Consider the following 24,236-nt stretch of genomic DNA (forward strand, 5'->3'; position numbering starts at 1 on the left):
AGTCCCTTGAAAATATTAATATCATTAAAAGTAATGTATATTAAAATCTTTACAGCACTGAAAATCATATACTGATTTTTGTGAGAGATGGATATAAATGACATAAATGATATGAGCAAGATAAAAAATCAAATGTCTAGAAAACTAGAAACAGTGGGTAAAGATATCTAGATCTATATCTACATATGTTACAAAATACAGAATTTTACTGAAATTGGCTACCATAATAATAAAATAATAAAAATCTAGCAATTGAAATAAGAAAAAATGATCTAAAATGATACAATTTATAATTTAGAAAATAGGAATTTGCAGTGCATTTAAATTACTGTACAGTTAGAAAACCTCACCATTCCAGCAGTGCAAATAATAAGTCAGTATCAAATCTGTTTATATCATTCATTATATACATAGAAGAAGAAGGAAAACATGACAATCTTGTGTGTGTGAATGGGTGTGTGTTTGTGTGTGCACACATGTGCACATGTGTGTGTGCCCATCCTGGGGCTTGAACTTGGGGCCTAGGTACTCTCCCTAAGCTTTTTTGCTCAAAACGAGTGCTCTAACACTTCAGCCTCAGCTCTACTTCTGACCTTTTGCTGGTAAAGTGGAGATAGAGGTCTCATGGACTTTCTTGCCCTGGCTGCCTTCAAGCAACGAATCTCAGATCTCAGCCTTTTGAGTAGTTAGGATTACAGGCGTGAGCCACTGGCACCTGCCCAAACATGACTTAATGGATTTCTACAAATCATTTGACATAATTTAAATGACTCCTCTAATTATCTCTATAGTTAAAACGTTTCAAAAGATATAAGTTGTTTTATTTATTTTTATGGAAGTATTAGGTAATACAAAAGAGACAAGTTAGAATAAGGATAGTATAAACCTAATAAAGCAAAATTCTCATTATGTTTGCTACTAGTATATTTTAATTTCTCTAAAAGAAAATTTAAAGAACCTTCCCAATCTCCCAATAGCTGGGATTTGGGATTACAGGTACACACTGCCATGCCCAGCATAAATGGTTATCTTGACCTTCATGAAGTCAGGAACCAAATTTATATTTATCAAAAATTAAATCTCAAAAATGAAATCATATGAGAAGAAAATGAGTGACCACCATGAACAGCAATGAAAATTTAGAGTGTCAGTCTTTGCAATATCTAGTATATGTTTGAGTCAAGCAGAAAAGGTCAGATAAGGTGATGTTAGGGAAATGAACCCTAAGATATGTATTCAAATGTTATTTTTTTCTTTCATGCGATTGTTTCTAACACATTTATAAGATTATTTCTTTGTTGCTTTGTATGTCCCTCCCCCACAGTATAAGCATCTTTTATTTTAACCCTTTTATTTTTTTTAAAATTAATGCTGTGGTCCATCTTGATGAGTGCTCCAAGAGCACTTGAAAGAATTTACATTCCATTGTACTTGCTTGCATGAGTCCCTAGATGTCAGTTAAATCAGGTAAAATAAGTCCTATCCATTTTTGCTTTTCATCTAATTTATTCTACTAGTTAAGAGTACTATTCAAAATTTCCAACTATGATGATGGGTTTGACCATTTTTCTTTTTAGTTCTGTCAGTTTTTGCCTTAATCATTTCAGTGCTCTGTGTCTTGAAGCTATCTGTGTCTTGCATACTGTAATTCCTATGTTTCCATGATCAATGAAATGGTGTTTTGCCATTATGAAATCTTTTTTATCTTGGGTAATATTCCTCTGTCCTGAAATCTGCTTTGCTTAATATTTAATTTATCCACTCCAGCTTTCTAGGATTAGTGTTTGTATAGCATGTCTTTTTATTGGCAAGGTGATGTAAAAAGGGGTTTCAGTTATATAAGTTAGGTAATGGAGTCTTTTTTCACGCATGACTTTCAAACCTATCTATAGCTTTATTTTTTAAAGTGTTTTTCTTGTAGATCACATAAATCTGGATCTTACTTTTCTATTCTGTCTTGTAATTTGTCTTCTCATTGGAGTGTTTAAACCAATTACAGTTTATGTAATTATTAATATGGCTTTAACAATATCTTCCTATTGTCTTATATTTGTTCCATCTGTTTTTTGTTCATTTTTCCTCTTTTGTGTCTTTTTTCCATTTTTTCTATATTGATTTATGAATTATTATTTTAGTAGTGGTTATTATCAAGTTTAAATAATATGTTTCTTTAAATTATCAACTTATCATAGTCTACTGGCAAATTGTATTTGACTGCTTTTCATGTGATATAAAAACCTTAACAGAATATACTTCATTTTTCCTCTCCCACATTTTGTGTGGTTGTCTTAAGTGCAATTTTAAAAATTCCCTAGTGCATTATTATGGTTTGTCCTAGGTTTTCCAGTGCTCTTCCCAGTCTCATTGTAGATCGTTACCTCTCGACCTCAACACCACTGACTCTTGGACTGAGTAATTCTAGTTGAGAAGAGCTATCTTATGTGCTGAAGGACATTTTTTTGCCTCATTATCTCAACTTATTAGCTATCAGTAGCAACTTTCCCCCAAATAAACACCACCAAAACTGTCTACAGGTATTTCCAAATGATCCCTGGACGTTAAATTGGCTCCAACTGAGAACCACAGTCTCTTGAGCCTAAAAGTAATCTTTAGCATTTCTTTTACTTTAAGACTTTTGTGGAGGAGGCAGGGAGAGTAGACAATAGAACTGAAGGCAAATGTTTTACCATTGCCCTCAGGGAGCCAGGGCTCCAGCCCCACTTCGGACCTCTGGTAAGAAATTCTCCCAACTGTTTGTCTGAAATAGACAATATTTTAACCTTTTTGAGAAATAGTTTCACTGGACATGTACTTACATGTTATCATATTTTTCTCCAAGCACTTCAAATGTTGTTGCAATGCAATCCTTGAGTTGCTTGTTTCTAACAAGAAATCTGTATAATTCCTGACCTTGTTTTGTATTCAGCATGCCTCTTTCTACATTTAAGAATTTCTGTGCATCAGTGGTCTTAACATTTCTGTTATGATATGCCTTGGTATAGGTTAATATGTTAATACTCTTAGGGACTAGGTTTTCTGAATTTGTGGGTTTACAGATTTCATCAAATAAAAAAGCCACTGTTTAGGTATATATTTTCTTGCCAATCCCTTTCTGAGATGGACTATAATGATGTATATATTAACTAGATGGTTTAATGTTAGCTTAAAAGACACAGTTTCCACTCATACTATTTTTCAGTCCTTTCTCTCTGTAAGCCAGTGTAAGAGCTCCTATTGCTTTTTGTTTTGATGTTACTGCAGTGTCTATTAACCTTATCAAGTTAATGTTTTATTTCTCTGATTATTTTATTCCTCTAAAGTCTATATTTTGTTTTCTTTCCTTATTATGATTATATATTTCTTGAAAGTCTTAAGCATATCTGTAATGGCAGTTTTAAAGACCTTAGTTACAAATGTCATCATCTGTCTTTTTTGTATTTATTTGTCTATTTCCTCTTGTGTGGTGGTGCTAGGGTTTCAACTCAGGGCCTTTGCTTGCTGAGCATGTCTTATACCACTTGAGCTCTTCCCCTAATCTTTTTTTTTCCCCCTGGGGCAGCCTCTGAATGCAATCTTATTACCTACCATTCCCAATCTCACATAGCTGGGATCACAAATGCACACCACTATCCCTGGATTATTGATTGAGACAAAGTCTTGCTTTACTTTTTGCTTGGACTGACCTGAATTCTTTGACTTCTACCTTGTGAATAATTAGGATTACAAGCATGAACCAATATGCATAACTTTTCCTTTTTGTTTTCTTTTTCCTTTTCTTTTCCTTCCTCTCTCTCTTCCCCTCTTTCTCACTCTACTTTTATTTTGAGAAAGGGACTTGCTGTGTAGCACAGAGTGGCTATGAACTCACAATCGTCATGCCTCAGTTTTCAGAGTGCTGTTGTCTGTTTCTACTGATTGTTTTCCCTTGACTATGAATCATATTTCTTTTTCATTATTATGTCTAGCAATTTTGACTGGATATAGGGCATTGAAACTGTTATACTATAAAACAACAAAACTTTGTTGTCTTTCTTTGATGAGTGTTGAAGTTGGTTTAAGCTACTTGTGGATCGCTCAGTCATCTTGAAGCTGGCCTTTAAGCTCACTAGGATATATCTGCAGTAACCTTTATTCCAGGACTACTTAAGTCCAGGTACTTCCATATATAACTTTTCTTGGGTCTGTCAAAGTCCTAGTTTCTCAGAACTTGGAATCCATTTTGAACTCACAAAAGCTTTCAGTTTACGGTGCTCAGGAGTTCTTTGCCCAGTTCTTGAAGTTTTATTCTATTCGTCTTACAACATACTTCAGACTCAAAAGGACTCCTGCGTAGAGTTGTTCTAGAATCTTATTTTGCATATCTCTCTCTTCCTCTCTGGTTCTCTGCTCCATAAGATCCAGTGTCTCGGAAGAGGCGCTGTGGCTCAAGTGGTAGAGCGCTCGCCGTGAGCTGAAAAGCTGAGGGACAGCACCCAGGCCCAGAGTTCAAGCCCCACGACCGACCAAAAAAAAAAAAAGAAAAAGAAAAAAAAAGATCTAGTGTCTCAGTTTCTGCAATTATTAATCTGTGTCATCAAGGCACAGAAAGGTTACTGCACTATGCTTGTTTTTCTCCAATCTGCATTATGGCACTAGTACATTTTCCAATTTCCTTTCTCTTAAGGTTCAGGGCCTAAAAACATCAATTTTTAAGATATTGTATCCTGTGTTCTGATTACTAAGACAAGTATAGAACTAGATAGTGAAATGTGTCCTGAGATAGATCCCCTAACAAAGCATAAAAAAAAAGGATGTCACTTACCTTTATTCCAGAACCCTTAAGAATAAGACTAACAGATGGGCACCTGTAATAGTAGCAATTTTAAGAGGCTGAAATCTGAGGGCTATGCTTTGAAGCTATCCCAGGAAGGAAAGTCCATGAGTCTCCTGCCTTCAACTAATCACTGAAAAACTAGAAATACTGCTGTGGCTCAAGTGTAGAGTGTTAGCCTTGAGCAAAAAGCTCAGGAATAGTGCCCAGAACTGAGTTCAAGTTCCAGAACTGTCACAAAAATAAGAAGGAAAGAAAGAAAAAAGGAAGGAAGGAAGGGAAGGAAAGGAAGGAAGGAAGAAAAGAAGGAAAAGAAAGAAAGAACAAGAAAGAGAGATAGGAAGGAAGAAAGGAAGGAAGGAAGGAAGGAGCAAAGGAAGGAAGGAAGGAACGAACGAACAAACGAACGAAGGAACAAAGGAAGGAAGGAAGGAACAAAGGAAGGAACGAATGAAGGAAGGAGGGGAGGGAGGGAGGGAAAGAGAGAGAAAGAAAAAGAAGAAAGAAAGAAAGAAAGAAAGAAAAAAAAGAAAGAGGAGAGAAAGAACAAGAAGGTTGACAGCCCAATAAAAATGACATTATTATTTTTATTGTTAAAACTCATATTTCCAATATATCTATGGAAATATGCTCAACCTAGTAATAGAAATAAACTTAAATTTGCAATAAGATATAGTTTCTCACTTAAATGTAAGGACAAGCATTGGGGAATAGCTCCCTCTTCCCTCTTGGTGGGTGCTGGAGTTTGGATGTGAATGTCCTACTAAGATACATACATCACAGCCTCCAGCCCAACAGTGGCTATCAGTGGGAAGTGCTGTGGACCTTTGGAAGTGTGGCTTTAGAAGAGGTTCTTAGGATGTACTCTCATAGAGGATTGTGGAGCCTTCAGTCTTTTCTCATTCTTTATGCTTCATGGCTCATGCAGTAAGTGGTTTTTCCCTCCCATGGACTCCTCCATGGTGAGCTGCCTTGTAAGAAAGCCAGCCCAGCATGTCACCTGATCTTGGGTTGATCCCTTCAGAACTGTGAACTACATAAACATTGCAATAAGTTTATTGTCTCATGTGTCTCATGGTAATCATAGAAAGCTAACACATTTTACTGTGCTTAAAAACTTAAACTTTTCTCTTAAAATTTTAAATATCTCACGTTCTTTGGCCCAGAAATCCCATTTTTTGTACATTTTTCCTTCTAATCAATTTTCATAAACTCCCAAAGACATCTCTAGCGCTTATCATGTTGAAAGTTGAAACAATTTAGAAATTAAAACTATCAATTTAGAAATTAAACTTTGGTATCTCGTAAGTAAATCTGTATGAGCAAATATAGAAAGATGAATCTAATGTATAACTGGAAAGAAAAGTTTATAATAGAATCAATTTACTAACTATAAAAAAGAAAAGCTACAATCCATATATATGTGCTTTCTTTAATATTAAGTATTTGTTTCAGACTTACATTCCACACTCTATATCAATTTTGATAGTCACTAGGAATTTCCAGTTAAATGTGTTCAAGGCAGAATTCTTGATTTGACAGCCATCTCTTTAAGCCAATTTCCACTTCAGAAAGGGGACCAGCACTGAACCAGTTACTTAATCAAATATCTGAGTTAAGGAATCTTGTTCCCAACCACTCAGTGAAAATAATCAGAAAGGAATCAGAAAGGCAGAGGGCTGATACGCTGTGGTCTGGTACAGGCCATCAGTAGTACGAGCTTTTAGTCTGGTAATGAATTAGTCACTGTGGAACTTCATATATAGTACTTCCATTTGTCCTCACAAAACTCGATAAAAATCATTCCATAGTACGCAAGTGACCTCTGACTTACCATGGTTTACCTTACAACTTTCAACTTTATAATAGTGCAAAAGTGGTATGCCTTTAGTAGGAACTTTCTCCAGACTCTTTCCCAGTCTACATGGTAAGCTTTCTGCCACCGTGACAAAATTCCTGAGAAAACCAGACTGAAAGAAAGAAGGATTCATTTGGGCCATGGTCTTAGGTTCTTCAATCTATGGTAGACAGGTTCTATTGATTTAGGCCCTGTGGTGAGGCAGAACATCATGGTGGGGAGCACACGGTAGAACAAAGTTGCTTACTTCATGGTGTCAGGGAAGCCAAGAGAAAGAGAGAGGAAAGAGTCGGGTCCCCATAAGCCCTCAATGACCTAATATCCCCTGCCAGACCCTATTCCTAAGGGTTCCACCACCACCAGAGAGAGCACCACAGAAGACTTCGGTGTGTAAGTATGTGGGGACTAAAGATGAAACCCTAGAACAGACCTGCAGCGTAAGCTCTTTCGCAGGGGTATTCATCCATTCTCTCACAGTGCTGGGCAGCCACAGCAGCGGTAGCCACAACTCCCAGTCAGTCACAAATCACAAAACTAAGTAACCACCCATGGGGCTAAGCCATGACATTGAGTAGGTAGTACATATTCTGTGCAGTTTTTGAACTTCAATATATCAGATTTATTTTGGGTTTGTTAGGATATAACCTCATTGTAAGCCAACAAACATATGTATTTGAGTTTAATACTTTCAAGGATAACACTTTAGTGAAAAATGAGCTCTGTATATGTATATATGTGTATGTATGTATCTATGTATTAAGCCTTTCATGCTTTTCTTTGTTGAAGCCTTGTGGACATGCCAGTAACTGCTTCTCAGGTAAAATAGATGCTAGGAGGAAAACAGTTTGGTCTCAAAGTAGTGCTAGTGTAGCATGCATATTAGGCACTTTTGGTGAGATTATGGATATGAAACTGATATGTGCAGATATAGAATTCATTCTTCCTCGGTTATATAAAAATGGCCTTAAATAAAAGTAGTAACTGACTTTATGTCTAGAAGCATGTAATTCTTTGAGTAAACGTGCTCAGTGCAACTTATTGTTTTGTAAACAAAATTCAAGAGTTTCAAAATCAGTTTCCTCAGATTCCACGTTAAATGCAATTGACAAAAAAGTAATAAAGTCACGATGCCCCTAATGACCTCTCATTCCAGGGGGGAGACAGACTTGTAACTAGATATGTTAAAGTAGAATGTGGTAAGTGCTCTTCTGAACGTTGAGCAAAGAGCTGTCAGTGCAGAAGCACAGAGGGTGGTGCCGGAGGGAGTCAGGAAGGTTTAACAGAACAGGTGACATTTGAGCTAGATCTTGAAGGATGGACTGGAGTTTGCCAAGTGGATGAGGTGATCTCTATATACAGTGCCTAGTACAGGGCCAGGCATTTGGTGAGAACCAATAAATGTTCACATCTAGTTCCAGTCAAGGAAGCATTCCAGGCAGAGGACACCAGTCAGCTCAAGGAACACTTATTGAGTACCTTGTGTATGTTAGGCAATCTTCCAGATTCTCCAGCCCTCTGCCAGGCACATCCTGTGAAGACAGATAATTATACAAGGTATAAGTCATGGTGTGAGCCATGTTCAGATCTCCTATTTATAGAGCTTGTTCTCAAGATGGAGCAGGGATGTTTGTTTAATACTGCTGACACATTCCACCCTGATTGCAAACCTCAACCACTCCAGCACTGACAGCATGAAGATGAAGGCAGCTAACAACTGTTCTAGACTTCGTTCCAGGAAGGCAGTAGTGATGGTCTAACCCCCCTGCCCTCTCCCACACCCCCTCTCCTAGGGCTGGCCACTGTGGGTGAGGTCCAGCAACAACCTTTCCTCACATCTTGGATGGAAGAGTCCTGAGTTGTGTTTCTTTTCATCTCACTGACACCAGTATCTCTAGGGGCATAATGGGGACTGGAGTAGAGTATGAATTTATACGAAGATGTAAACGTATTGTACTAAACGTGGGGCCTATACTTCTATATCTACCACAAACATTTATAAATGCAAAGAGTGGTCTATGACTTTTCAGTAGCAATTTAATTAGTATAACTGGGTTATAAACCCTGGAAGGAATATACTAGGTATTTAGCAGCCATTATTTTATTTAATCCTCACTAAGAGAGGAATAAGTCTTAGCCTATACAAATTAGTAATTAAAGTACAAAACATTTACCAAAGGCTGAAAAAAGTAGGATCAAAATATAAAGCCAAATCTATTCAACTCCAAACCCTCTTCCTTTCCACCATAACATTCTCCCAGTGCTACCGCTACCATTATTGGGGTCCCACCTTACTCCAAACACTATGTAAGATACTCTTGCTAGTCTTCCTGACTTTTATGCAATGTATTTCTTGTTATTTTAATCAACAAATGAATATTATGTATAGTTATGATATACAACACATCTTGATATGTGTATAATTTGTAATGGCCAAATCAGGCTACTTAATGTATGCACCACTTCATATAGTTATTTTTTATGTAGAAAAGAGGTTTATACTCTCTTTTCTTTTTGGTGTGTTTGTGTGCTTATATTTGTGTGTGTGTCTCTGTGTGTGTGTGTGTGTGTGTGTGTGTGTGTGTGTGTGTGTGTGTGTGTGCGTGTTTGGGTACTCAGAGCATGGGTGCTACCCTTTTGTGGGTTTTGTTGTTGTTGTTGTTGTTCAATGCTGCACTCTACTCCTGGAGCCAGAGCCTAACTTCCATCTTTTTCCTGCTTAACTGGAGATAAGAATCATACAGATTTTTCTGCCTGGGCTGGCTTTAAACTTCAGTCCTCAGATCTCAGCCTCCTGAATAGCTATGACTATAGGTAGGTGTCAACTACTAGTTCCCCGGCAATAATCTACTTTCTCAAGGCAAGCAAATACCTTACTCTGAGTCACACATCTAGCAAGTTGTGGCTCTGTCATCCAACCTAATTCTGAAATTCTAAAACCTATTTTCTTTATAGTATACTACAAGAATGGTTCTTAACCCTAGCTGTACATTAGAACAAAATGGGAATGTTTTATCAAATCCTGTCCTCAGTCTAATGTAATTGTTCTGAACGGGGTGATGATTTAAAAGTTTCCAGGTAACTTTAATATGCTATGTGGCTTAAGAATACTGCTCTCAAAAGTTAGCATGGGTAGAAAGCGTAACTTCATTTGTTATGATAAATAGGTGGAGAGTGCCACTTATGGGCTCTTTTTAGTGTATTTTTCCTACAAAGTACTGAAGACCCTTAAATAAAGAGACACCTACCATTGAACCTTGGCTTTGACACTTTGTTCCTGAATGATCCTTAATGAGTTGCTTAGCATTTTGTAAGATATTGATTATGAAAAAAATAGAGGTCCATGACAAGAAATTGTGTCTTTGAACAAGAGGAATGTTGCTTCTGGTGTTCTTTTAAGTGGGTGAGGACGATGTGTATATGTTGCCTTGAAAAAGCTGATGGAAAATATGTTTTCCAAATCTACACGGCTGTAAACCCATCTTCTGCTTCCCACTGTCAATATTTTCCAAGCTTCCAGCCTTTCTCATTACAGTGACTCATCGGTGATTCCTTTACCCCATCACAAACAGTTGTTGGGAAGGGACCAGGAGAGGAACATTTCCCTTTCAGCCTTGGATGTCAGGGTGGGACCTGTGTCTGTGGGTAGAAGGAAAAGGAAAAGGATATTTTTAATGTCTAGACTTTAAATATATTTTACCTAGACAATATGTGGGTGTTAATTAAGTGACCTACTTATTCAATTAAATCTCATAAATAGTTTTACTAGAAATTTACTCTGTTACTAAGAATAGTGCATTTAATATCCTTTCTGGTTAAATATATTTTAAGGAAATAATGTAGAAGTCTAACCATCATTTGTAATATTATCTCTATAAGAAGTATAAGGTCAATACTTGGGATGCAAGAAGTAATTTCATGTCTAATTCAGCTTAATACATGCAATGGCTGCTATTCATCTAGTGAACAGGAAAGTAGGCAGCTCAAAGAATCCTGTTTACTCTCCAGAGTGTAGCGGGACTCTTAGCTACTGATTATAAGAGTATAACACACATTTCTAAATAAAAATATTTGGATAGACTCTAATGAATCTAACTAGCTTGAATTACCGAGTCCCACTGAATCATAGTTGTTACTATGGGAAGTCCTCCTCTGTCTGATAATCTTACCATTTCATTGTCTGATAATCTGTAATGATTGCCCCTGTGGCAGCTGACCTTGAGCTTAATCCCCATGATTCATTGCTCACAGACCTTGACCTTCTGTAATTAGATTCACATAGTAAGAGACCTAAAGGAAGCAGAAAAAATGCATCATTTTGGAAAATGTACATGATGACTACAGTTCTGCCATTTGTACCATTCATGAGGCCACATTTGGGCATTTGTAACTCACTCTTCCACTCATTTTCCCAAGCTTCCTTTCTCTCCTTTCAGTTAGTTATGATTATCATTCTGGAAATATCTTAACTGTTAGCAGTTAATCTTTGGCTTGATTTATTTTACTCTTCCAAGAAGTTTTACAATGGACATGGGAGTTCTATGACTTGCTCAGCGACTCAATTAGCTTCCACACATAGTCCCACCTACCCACTACTGTATAATTGATTTCTTAGACTTACTTTGAGCTCGACTTACCTTCCTTCCTTCCTTTTGTTCTTCCTTCCTTCTCTTTCTCTCTCTTGCTTCCCTTTTCTTTTTCTTTCCTTCTTTGGTGTTGGAATCTGAACTTAAGGTTTGTTTTTGGTTACCAAGTGCTCTACCATTTGATCCATACATATCTCTCCTCTCTTTCCTCATTCATTGGTTCAATGGCATAAAAATCCCAACGTGGCTGATATGATAGCCTCAGTTCCCATTCAGTAGAAACTTTTGAATTACTTTCTAGTGTTTTCTAAAGGAATTAGTATGCCCTTAGAAACTAGGAGTACACCATGGTGAGATTAGATATAAAATTTTGTGAGACATTAGGAATAATAATATAGAGCTACATTTTGCTTCTTGATCCTAAGTCTTAGTTTCTGGCTCCACTCTCTCATGAGTGACCATATGACAGTGAATAAATCATCCCACTATTATGTCATTTTATTTCCTTATCACAATGAAATAATTTCTTCAATTCTGATTCTTAAATGAGGTTCCTTAGTTATAAGCAATATTTTCCGAGGGCCCAAGTCAGTGATCAAGACTGTCCTTCAGACCATGGAGAGTGGTGTTAGAAGAAAAGTAGGCAAATTTGTATCCAAGTTGTTTTTTAACTCCATGATGATGGAGGAACAGTGCAGTCTATTTGCCATCAAATGGCTGGAAGGTACTAGAAATAGTACCGTCTTGGGAGCTCAGTGTTGGTCAGTGATACTGGTGAAGATGGACACTAACCGGTGGTAGAAGCCAAACTGGCACTAGAGTATGGGAAGCCTAGGATCATCACTGGTTCCTGGTCATGAGTTCATTGTACAAACACTAGGGCAGCTGAGGATGGAAAATAACTGGCATTCAGAGGAGTGGACATATCTTTACTTGATCATTCGATTTATCTTTTAGTGATGTTCATTTGGGTCACAAATATCCTCACATTCTGCCCACTTTTAAAGCCCATCCTAAAACACATCCTCATACATATCTTTAATCAGTCTTCCAATATTGGTTTCCAAGTTCCTCCTTCCTTTACCAAATAACTAAAACTACTCATCCATGAATCAGGGGAGGTATCTACCGCCCCCCCACCTTGGTCTTTTTTGCTAAATAGACACTCAGCTCTTGACACATATATCATGAAACCCTGCATGCTAAGGTCTTGTCACCTTCTTCAGAGAGCCTTTGAGTAGTTTTGACAGTATTCCTATTTGTCCTAAAGCCAATATACTTCTACCACCTTTCTAGTTGGAATGGAACAGACTTAAAACACTTTTCCCTTCTTCTTCTCCAGGGTTCCCCCACATGATCTTTAACCTTACACAGATCAATTATGCTTTATGCCAGAAGCAAAAAATCTATAAGAACAGCATAGCTACCTGCTTTAATAGTTGAAGAAGAAAAAATCATAGGGAGCATCATTGAACACAGTGACATAAATGTAACTAATGTTATTATACAGACTAAAATGTGGAAGGAGTAAGTGGTTTTGTGAAATTTATTTAACTACCTAAGAATATAAGCAGGGAGCAGGACTAGAAGCTCAAAGCATGGTCGTGCTATGCCTGGAGAAGCAGAAATGTTGGTTGAATGGAGGAGGAGGAGCAAGAGCGCTCAGGAATGGGTTATTCTGAGCACTAGGTAGATGGTAGGAATCAAGGCTTTCCAGAAACCCAGTAAAAGAACCGTTACCACCTGCTATTTCCTTCCTGTCCTGTTTCTTAATTAATTATCAAAAGGTTTAGAGGTAGAAAAAAATGGACAGATGATGATATGAGAGTCTAAAGCAATATTTCAAAAAATTAAAATGCTGAAGTGGGGAACATAGGTAACCTAGTGAAGGACAGAACATCTCATTCAAAAAATTATAGGAACATATATGCATGTATGTATTTATGTATACTTATATTCATAAATATGTATATATATATATATATTACATACATACGTATTTTTGAGGCAGGATCTTGTTGTATAGACCAGCCGGGTCTCAAACTTGAGATTCTCCTGTCTTCCAAAATTATGAGATTACAAGTTTATGCCACCACACTTGGCCAAAAATAAATTTAAATGTCTGTTAATATTAATTAGGAAAATTGTCTGCTTAACAAAATTAAATCTAGTTAGCCAGATAAAATGAATGCCTTACTATCAGTGTAGGTTCCTAGAATTTCACTTGGCTTACTCATTTTGTGTGTTCCACTTTGTGACAGAAAATTCCACTTGTATAAGCAAGACCCAGAATTGAACAGGTGTCTTTATATTCTAGCAATTTTAGTAGTATGATATAAATTATATCATTTAACCTCTCCAGGCCAAAAGCCTGTTTTATCCATTTTCACATGACTAAATAATATAAAATGTTCTCCCAAATTTCAATCCAATTATTCCAGGAAAGTTTTAATTATTGTACACAAGCCCTGATGTAACTCCTGGAGTTGAAAAATAAGATGGACTCCAGCAGGGGTCGCTGTAGTCACACCAAGCCCTAAATCTGCTTGTTAAGTCATAGTTGACTGTTCACACACTGTATCTGCTCTTTCTTTGCCTTAACTCTTTTTGAGACTGCATATACTCTCTCTATTCACTTATCATATCTAAATTGTCTTTAAAGGCATTTGGAAAATCAATTTCAACTTTTTTATTGTGTGATTCTTTTCCTTTATTGATTTGTTTTCAGCCTGTCATTGGAGGTCATTTATCTCCATTGACTCTGGGATACTTCAAGATAATTTATTTCATTTAGCAAGACCAGACTTTTTATCTCTGAATATATTTCCCTTAGTATATGACATGACATTTTTAAAAAAATACATAAAATTCAGTATTGAATTGTTAGCCGGGCGCCGGTGGCTCACACCTATAACCCTAGCTACTCAGGAGGCTGAGATCTGAGGATCACAGTTCAAAGCCAGCCCGGACAGGAAAGTCCGTGAAACTCTTATCTCCAATAAACCACTAGAAAAACAGAAGTGGCACTGTGGCTCAAGTGGTAGAGCGCTCACCTTGAGCTGAAGAGCTGAGGGGCAGCACCCAGGCCCAGAGTTCAACCCCATGACTGACAAAATAAATAAATAAATAAATAAATAATATTGTTTCCCTCCCCCATTATTCTTTTGTGTGTGTGTGTGTGTGTGTGTGTGTGTGTGTGTGTGTGTGTGTGTTTAAATGGTATTAACTCATATTACTTTGGTGTTTTGTGTTTGTGTGTGTGTGTGTGTGTGTGTGTATGTGTGTGTGTGTGTGTGTGAAAATACTGTACAGAGGGGTTACAATTACACGGGCAAGATAATGAGTACATTTCTTATCAAGCATTGTTGACTCTTCCTTTGTTTCCCCTTCCCAGACCCCCCTCCCCGATCCTCCTCTCCCCCACCAAAGTTATAAAGTTCGTTTTTCAACATAACAACTTGTACATCTCATTGTTGCAATGGGTCCACCTGTATCCCTATTTAAACAATTTGTTTTTGCCCTTCCCCTCCACAAATTATACCAACATCAAATACAGTGAAAGCAGGGGTTATACCGTGGGGGAGGGACATACAAAGCAACAAAGAAATCATCTTAGAAATATGTTAGAAACAATAGCAAGAAAGAAAAAACACTTGTGTCCTTATCTTGGGGTTCATTTCACTTAGTATCATCTTATCTGACCTTTTATGCTTGTCTCAAACATATACTAGTTATTGCAAATAAGGGAAACCATGGGACCTATGTTTCTTTGGGTCTGGCTTACTTCACTTAATATCATTTTTTCCAAGTCTTCCCATTTCCTAACAAATCCTCCCCCATTATTCTATGAACCTCTAAATAGGTGTTTATCTCCTTTGGAACCCAGAAATTCTATTCTCTCCCTGATATAGCTACAGTTCCATAATTGTTATTTTCTACCCATAGTTACTTTGCCAGGCATGTGAAGACAAACATGGATTAGCTCATATATTCAATAGGAGGATAAAGATTTCAGTGCCATTTCTAATTTGAGTGTTAGGTTTTTGCCCTAAAAATACAGTGACTGTGCATATGCATAGACAGGGTCACTGTGTCTGTAATGCTGAAAGCTCTAGGCTCCCAGAAAGTCACACAACTCCCTAGTGTCCACAATTTTAAAACTTAGTCTTACGACCTAAGATTTAGGGTACTTAAAAGCAGAATATTCATAATTCAATGTAGGAATACTCCAAAGGGGTTCAAATTGCTCTAAAGCCTCACTCCGTATGTCATGAAAAAACTGAAAAGGGTTTCTTTGTGTCAAAGAAAGGAACTGGGGCTGGGAAGGTGGCTCAGTGGTGGAGTGCTTGCCTTGCATGCATGAGGCCCTGGGTTCAATTCCTCAACACCACATGAGCAGAAAAAGCCAGAAGTGGTGTTATGGCTCAAGTAGTAGAGCACTAGTCTTGAGTTGAAGAGCTGAGGGACAGTGACCAGGCCCAGAGATCTAGCCCCAAAACTGACCCCCAAAAAAGGGAAAGAAAGAAAGAAAGAAAGAAAGAAAGAAAGAAAGAAAGAAAGAAAGAAAGAAAGAAAGAAAGAAAGAAAGAAAGAAAGAAAGAAAGAAAGAAAGAAAGAAAATGAACTTACTCCATGAAAAGTAGTTTCTGATCCTTTGGCCTGACATACAGGGGGTACTACTCATGTCAGAGGAGTCCTTGGTGTGTATATAGTGGGCATTTTTAATCCCATGCTCCCTTTCTCACAGCCAGCTGTGTCTGTGACACAGGTTAATATTGCCCCAGTCAGGGCAACATTTACTTATGCTGCCGTCATTCTTATTAGAGGTTAAAGTTCTAGGTTAGGCAAGTAATTGGATTCCTTTCAATTTGCCTTTAAAATTAAGGAAAATCTTTGAGAAAAGCCATCTAGAGTGTCTTTCCACAATGTCTCAGGGACAGCCTGGTGACAAATATAGTCAAAGTGATGTTATATGACTTCTGAGATTAGGTCATAAATGGCCCTGCAGTGTCTGCCTTGGTCTTGTGTTGATCTGTGTCAGGAAAGGCAGCTGCCATGCCTCCAGCAGCCATGGGGAGAACTGAGGCTTCCGGCCAGAAGCCGGCACCAACTTGCCTGGCACATTAGTGCACCACCCAGGAAGCAGATTCTTCCCAAGTGAGTGGTACAATTCCCCCCTCCCATCCCTGATTTCGGTCTTCTTTTCTCTGCTTTTATAAGGACTCAAATATCCACCTCAGCCCCTGCATTCTCACAGCTATAGTTAACTGCCATAGCTAATTGGTCAAGTTTCTCTGACTTCTGGGCTGGATCACGGGTGGACCCCTTTTTCAGTCATCTGAAGCTGGGGCTGGGTGCATACTACAGTCATGCCTGTGATTAGGAGGTGAAAGGGAATTTCCAGATACAAGTGCATGGAATGCAAACATCCTGCAGATGGATTCTGTCCACGAGCTACCCTTCTCCCTACCACTGGAATTTATCGTAATACTTAGCATTCTGTCATGCTGTATTCTACAGGCTCCTGAAGGGAAGAACTCTGGATTACATATCCCTAATATCTAGCACAATGTGTGTCACGTAGCAAGAAGTATGATAAGGGATTAATCCTGTGTTGAATGGGTAACACTTATCAAAAATCTATACCACCAGCTGGTTTAATAAAAGAACTGCCTATACAACTTGAGAACTGAATTGCACTATGTACCCATCAACGTTTGGCTTAACAATTCAAATGTCTATAAAAGCTGAACAATATACTTACATTAAAAAATCTTTTGCTGCCATATACACCAGAGAACTTGACTTGTGATACATGTCATCCTTCAAGAATAGACACAGAAACTCATTTTAAATTCTTAGTTATTTATTTCTAAAATTCACCCACTTTATTTTTAACAGCTAGGCACAATTTAATTTTGTTTCCCATGTCTGTAATTTCAGCTAGCTCGTAGGAAAGAGAGGAAGATTGTTGTTTAAGGTTGATCCAAGCTAAAAAATATTAGCAAGACCCTATCTCAAGTAACAAGCCAGGCAATGGTGGTTCATGCCTGCAATACCAACTACTTGGGATGAATAAGCAGAAGGAATGTGAGACTCTATGTACAATATAACTAAAACAAAACATGTTGGAGCCATGGGTTGAGTTGTAGAGTAAGCACAAAGACCTGAGTTCAAAACTCAATTATTACCAAACACACGTGTGTGTGTGCATGCACACACACACACACATATGCATATATATATATATATATATATATATATATATATATATATGTGTGTGTGTGTGTGTGTGTGTGTGTATATATGGATGACAGTTCAAACCCAGCCCGGGTAGGAAAGTCTATGAGACTCTTATTTCCAATGAACAACCAAAAAACTGGAAGTGGAGCACAAACATTGAAAGAAAAAGCTAACAGTGCCCAGGCATTGAGTTCAAGCTCCAGTACTGGCACCAACACACACAGACACACAGACACAGACACAGACACACACACACACACACACACACACACACACACACACACACACACACACACACACAAATATACTGGTTTAGAAGTCTAACAGAAAATTTTAAAATGCCTATTTTCCCCAAATCCTGTCAATCCAGAGTAAAAGCCTGCTTGAGCTGAAGCACTAGCAGAAGTTGCTGGCTAGCACGTCGATGAAAAACAGTTTCTTGTTGCAGGCATACATGTATAGCTGAACAAAGATGACTACCTATTAAATAGAATTCTACTTATATCAAGTTTATAACTAGAAGCAGAAGAAAAGGAAAGAAATGCTGTGTTGCTCCTTTTAAGGGATGTAATATTGTCTATATTTATTGAATGCTCTCCTGGACTATATGTGCCATAGGCAGAAAGCCGAGAGTCCAGATATGATGATAAAAGTTTGCAGTAAAAAGTCATTAAATAAGCCAGGCATCAGTGGCTTGTGCCTATAATCCCAGCTATTCAGGAGGCTGAGATCTGAGTATCCTGGTTCAAAGCCAGCCTGGGAAGGAAAGTCCATGAGATTCTTACCTTCAATAACTAATCAGAAAAAAAACCCAGAAGTGATGCTGTGGCTTAAGTGGGTAGAGTGTTATCTTTGAGCACAAAGAAGCTCAAGGACAGTGCCCAGGCCCCAGGATAGGAAAAAAAAGCCATTAAATTGTAAACTAAAATAGTTACACACATGTAACATGAGTCAGAAGATCCACATTGTTAAATGCATTTTAGCAAAAGGTTATTGGCGGAAATATTTGTACCCTGATGAAAGTGTAAACTATTGTCTCTAACATAACGTTTTGCCTTCATGTCGCCCCTTCTCCATCTTTATTTTTCCTCAGCATTGGGTCAGTCCTATGTGATCTCTTCATTACCATTCGGTCTTTTGAGGATAAGAGTCTTATACTGTCAAGGTCACATTTGGCCCTGTATTTAACTGTTCAAATGTTGTGAACAGATTCCAAACACAGCTGTGATTACATTTCTGTCTGGGAATCCCCAGGCTTGGCAGCTTGTTTGTGGGAACCTACAGACCAGGTGAAAAACTGGTTAGAAAGGGTAAAGCAATCTCCCCACCCACTCACTTCCCACTTACCCTGTGACAAGTTCTTGGTGCAGCTCCTGCAGTAGCAGCTTTCTGACTGAGGTCCAGGCCTTGCGGTTTTCTGAAAGGACCCCATGTCCATGCCAAGACTTTCTCCCTCCTCTCCTTAAAGAACAGGGTGAGCTCCCACATTGCTTCAGTTTGACCTAAGACTCTAGTAGAAAGTTTAGTGAGCTTGTGTGTAGACCTGCAATGAGTTTAAGAAGGAATTTTAGGGTTAAAAATATTTTAAAAGGTATTAATGAAGGACTTGATGATTTCCCTAGAACTTTTGTGTTCTAGAAGTTTTACATACCCTTTCAGCCATCTTGTTTGGCTGGTACTCTAAGTGCCATTTTGGAAAAAATGAGCTCACAGTCATATGGCTCTGTGGTACCAGAACCTTGATTGAAACCCAGCTTTGTCTGGCTACCAAATCCTTCACTCCACTCAGCTTAAGTTGTTTAAAAGGGTCAGGGAGAGTGGAGTTCTCAGATTACAAGTATTTGGTCTACTATTTCTATCTGTTCTGTTTTTTTTTTTTATATTGGGAGCCATGGTTTTCAACAATCAAAGGATTTATTTATTATGTTTTAAAAGGATTATTTATTTATGTTTCCCTGCAAAGACTATTGAGCTGAATCACACACATTGCCATTGCTTGTCACTTCTCATAATTTATTCATAGATCACTGGTTTCTTATTAACATTCTGTCTGAGTTCTGTATTTTGAGGGATCCTTTTCCTTTGAGAAGGATGTTAAGAAGGAGGTGAGTAAAGACCTTCTATAGATCACTTTAAGTAGAAAACAAATGATTATCGGAATATGTGTGGTACTGATTTTGCGGGTTCAAGAAAAACAGCATTCAAGAAAAAAACAGTGAGGGATAAGTTGAAAGAGTAAATGACCAGGATAACACTCAATTAAGATAAGAACAATCAATTAACAATAATTCCTACAAGCCCCAGAAGTCAAAGATAATTTTTGGTCATATCCGTGAAGTAGATGAATATTTACGTCTCCTCAACGTTCAAGTGTTGAAATCCTAGTCTTCAGTGTAATAATACTTGGAGATGGGACCTTTGTGAAATGATTAGGCCATGGAGATAACCTCAGCAAAGCGATTACTGACCTTATAAAATAGGCCCAGCCTGGCAACTAGTGCAGTGGCTCACTCCTGTAATCTTAGTTACTCAATTGGCTGAGATCTGAGGATCATGATTTGAAGTCAATCTGGGCAGAAAAGTCCTTGAGATACTTATTTCCAGTTAACCATGAAAAAGCTGAAGTGGAGGTGTGGCTTAAATGGCAGAACACTAGCCTTGAGTGAAAAAGCCAAGTGAGAGCATGAGGCCTGAGTTCAAGCCCAGCTACAGTACTAGCACAAAAACAGACAATAAATTTAAAGAGAAAAAAAGAAAGCCCAGACCCCAGGCAGCATCCTTGTCTCTTTCTACCATGTGAGAACACAATGAAATCTCCATCCCAGAACCAATGCAGGCTGACAAGTCCTTCACTTTCACACTCCAGCTGTGAGAACTAAGCCACCCTGTCTATGGTACTTGTTGAAGAAGCATAAAAGGACTAATGATTAGAAACAAATATGATGGTAAATTAACTAAGATTCAATCGCAGAAGTAGGCTGCATATATACGTTATATGTAAGTATATGTCTGTATAGGTACATATGCATGCCTGCACACAGATTACAAGGTTTTGACTGTATATAATTGGGGGAGCTGTTTAGGCTGTCAGGACTGTCTTTGAATCTGATCTTGGAGTTTGCAGTCCACAGGTAGGAAGTGTGCAAAAGGGAGATGAACTAACACTGGAATCCACAGTGTAAGATGGAACTCATAGGACAGACTCAAACCTACACCATTTCTTGTCTCTGACCTTGTTGGTATGGGTTGCCTACAGAAATCAAGCCTTTCTAGCCAGGTGCTGGTGGCTCATGCCTGTAATCCTAGCTACTCAGGAGGCTGAGATTTGAAGATCACGGTTCAAAGCCAGCCTAGGCAGGAAACTCCGTGAAACTCTTATCTCTAATAAATCACCAGAAAACCGGAAGTGGCGCTGTAGCTCAAGTGGTAGAGCACTAGCCATGTGCTGACGAGCTGAGAGACAATGCTCGGGCCCAGAGTTCAAGCTACATGACTGACAAAAAAAAAAAAAAAAAGAAAGAAAGAAAAGAAAAGAAAAAAAAGAAATCAAGCCTTTCTTTCTGGAACTGTAAACACTTGTACTTATCTCAACAGTCAAAACCAATTGACAAAGGACAGAGTGCAAGTGAAACAGCTTTGATCGTGTCTGTCTGTGTTCATGGGTGCTGACACAATCAGTATGGTTAACCTGAAAAATGGCTGTTGCTTCACTTCTACCTTATGAACTCCTGCAAGTATCCATGACCTACCCTAAACAGAAATATGGAGAAAAAGGTTAGTCAGGCTGGCACACTACAAGATGACCAAACAAAACAAAAAGATTAGATAGCACTAGCATGTAAAAGACAAAGGATTGTTGGTCAAAATAAAAGGAACTCCTGATAAAGGTGACTCAGGTACTTTCCAACCCATGGCACACGGCATTGTGCTTGCATCTTGCCCTCGCTCTGCGCTATGCCAGACAGGGAGCATGGAGAGAAAGGCTGCTGCTTGCCTGTTTGTTGGCCCTCAGCGCAAGGTGCTCACTTTCTCTCTGCTGTTTCTCTGGTATTGTTTATTCTTTCCTCTTCCTAATAATTCCTGCTATAGTCCATGTGTGCTGTGATGACAAAATACTATAGTTCAAGAAATTTATAAACAAGTTTGTGAGGTTTATTTTCTCATAGTTCTGGGGGCTAGGAAGCTTATGATCAAAGTCTAGCAGATTCTACATCTGTAGAGAACTAGCCCACCCAAGAGCATCGCCACAGTATAGTTCTCATCAAGTTCTCAAAATGGGTTTTTTTTTGTTTTGCTTTTTAAAAAAAATTAATATTAGTGTTCTATTGCTGCCGCAGTATCCCAAATGTGTCTTACAGTTGTAGAATTCAGATTCTGGAATGAGTCTTGCTAAACTAAATTTGAAATGATGGGAAGGCTGTGTTTCCTTTGGAGGCTCTAGAAAAAGATGTATTTCCTTGCCTTTCCCAGCTTCTAAAGGTCATCCAAATTTCTTTATTCATGGACCTGTTTCCATCTTCCTTGATGACTTCCCTTCAGCTGTTACTCTACCGCTACTTTCTTGGCTCCTCTTTACACTCTGCCTTCGCTCTTCGGGAAATCTCATTAATTTTAAAAGTTCAGTTTTCTTTTGAGTTCCCACATAGACCCTATTGCTTTTCTTAATATTTCCATGTGGATGTAATACTGATACCTTCATGGCAACAAGGCCCATACTAAACTTGAGATAGTCTTGCTCCTTCTCTTTTTTTAATCTTGTTGTTGGTCTTAACTGCTCAGATGTTCAAATCAAACACCTGAGAGTAAACTTTGTCTCATTCCCCAATTCAATGCATAACAAGTTCTATGAAATTAATTAACTACATCTCTTTTAAGTAATGCCCACTGGCATTACTTTAGTTCTAGCCACCAGCAGAAACCACTAAACTAATGCATACTTTTCCCTGCATCTCTCTTATTTTGGATCCAGTAGTCTCCATGATACATTAAAAATGAAAATACTATTAAAATTTAACAGCTGTTCATTTGCTACAGGGGAATATCTAGATTAGGAGGGAAACAATACTGGAGTTTGAATGCAAGATCTCACACTTGCTAGGCAGGCATTTTTATCTCTGAGCCTCACTGTCAGCAACCCAAAATCTAAATTCTTAACGTGACTTATACAACTCTGTCTCATTCTTCTATTTAACCTTTCTCCAATCCTATAAATGATCATAAATTATAGGTACCCTATGAGTATTCTTTGAAGAGTATGGGTTTTAAAGAATTTTTCAAAATTTACTACATTATAACATGAGCTTATGAGAGACTCCTTTGGTCACAGAAAATAAAACAAAACTGTAAGTATGTAACTGAGCTTGAACTCAAGAAAGTCCATTAAGTATCAGAATGAAAGAATGACTCCAAAATCAGAGCATAATGAAGAATCGGAGGCCCAAACAGATCCTAGAATATAGCAGATATAGGTCTTAGAACCTCTCAGGAAGCTGAGATCTAGGATTGCAGTTCAAATCCAGCCTGGGCAGGAAGTCCATGAGACTCATCTCAAATTTCAAAAAAAAATTGGAAGTGGAGACATGGCTCAAGTAGTAAAGTGCTAGCTAGTCTTGAGCAAAAAAGCTCAAGAACAGCACCCAGGCCCCAAGTTCAAGGCCCAGGACCAGGAACAACAATAAAAACCTTCAAGTGGATTCTAGTAACTTCCCTCAACGCAGAGTTCAGGGTTCAGGCACTGGGAAGAAAGCTTGAGCTGGTATGTTTAGATAAATTGGGGAGCCACACAGGCTTATGTTGACTTTGAAATTATACTAGGAATTCTACCCATCATCAGGAGCAAACAATGTGGTTATTCATATTCCAGATTGTGAATGAGACAATATCACCTGCCAGAAATCAAAACCCTGCATCTGGGATATGGGTTGCTTGGTATGCCTGAAATCATGTGACCTGCTTGGAGCGAGGCGAAGCTGAGAAATCTACCTCAAAAGAGATCTAATTCTCTTACTTGAGACTATAGAAAGTATCATGCAGACCACTTCCCCACATAGAATTCCTTTCTCATGAGTAGATAATAGTCAGTATTGAAAACTATACCACAAAACAACCATGTGGGACAGTGAGCAGATGAAAGAAGTAGGACCTGAAACTTGGAAGCATGAAATCATGTGAAACCCACCTCTCAACAAAACACGTTCAAAAATGTTCAAAGGGATGAAGAAGAAAAAGTATACTCCACAGGGGAAGAAAAGAATAATCTGAGGGGGGTGGTGGTAAGAAAGGTTTGGGAAAAATTCTATTAGAAAATTAGAAGCCAAACAATGTTCTATCCCATCCCAAAACCTTAGTAAATGTTCTCCCCTCAGTCTTGGAGTCTCATGCCTTGCTTCTTCTTGAAACTCCTACTCACCTTGATAATCACAGCTTGATTGCTATTTCCTAAGGAACGCTTTTCCCATAACTCCTTACTCTCTCTTCTTGTAAATCATCACTCAGCATAGGTATGGCTTCTTGCTCAGTGTGAGTCCTGGCTCTACCAGACTGCAATGGCAGCTCCATTTCTCCTCATTTTCCACCTTCTCCACAGTACCTGGCTAAGTGCTTAGCATGTGGACAACTATACCCCAGCACAATCCCAGCTTACCCCCACTGCCTCAAGTACATAGCAATAGTCTCTTTCAGTCTTGCACTCAAGGATTCCATTTCTCTTTATTTCTTACCCATCTAAAAAGAAACAACAAAA

The 24,236-nt window shown here is 38.2% G+C and overlaps 1 protein-coding gene and 1 long non-coding RNA gene across 8 annotated transcripts in view; one reads left to right on the forward strand and one right to left on the reverse strand.

The window, feature by feature from the left end:
• Nucleotides 1-24,236, forward strand: part of CUNH2orf88 (chromosome unknown C2orf88 homolog) — a 101,282-nt gene that overhangs the window by 9,412 nt on the left and 67,634 nt on the right. For 4 of the 6 annotated variants that reach the window (XM_069995657.1, XM_069995663.1, XM_069995656.1 and 1 more), the window contains exon 1: nt 16,296-16,408. The exons of the other annotated variants lie outside the window; for them this stretch is intronic. The gene's annotated coding sequence lies outside the window, so the exon portion shown is untranslated. Of the gene's footprint in view, nt 1-16,295; nt 16,409-24,236 lie in introns of those variants that run through there. 6 annotated transcript variants of the gene reach the window in all.
• LOC138809288 (uncharacterized) lies at nt 7,183-15,952 on the reverse strand. Of its 2 annotated transcripts, none has more exons than XR_011366774.1 (4): nt 15,881-15,952; nt 10,835-10,955; nt 9,914-10,304; nt 7,183-8,197 (listed from the first exon to the last, which is right to left on the reverse strand). It is a non-coding gene; the product is annotated as an uncharacterized lncRNA (long non-coding RNA). The 2 variants fall into 2 exon arrangements; XR_011366773.1 differs by lacking the exon at nt 15,881-15,952 and adding an exon at nt 11,303-11,374.

This window comes from Dipodomys merriami, unplaced genomic scaffold, assembly GCF_024711535.1.
Source record: "Dipodomys merriami isolate MVZ:Mamm:240054 unplaced genomic scaffold, mDipMer1.0.p SCAF_49, whole genome shotgun sequence".
Lineage (NCBI taxonomy): Eukaryota > Metazoa > Chordata > Mammalia > Rodentia > Heteromyidae > Dipodomys > Dipodomys merriami.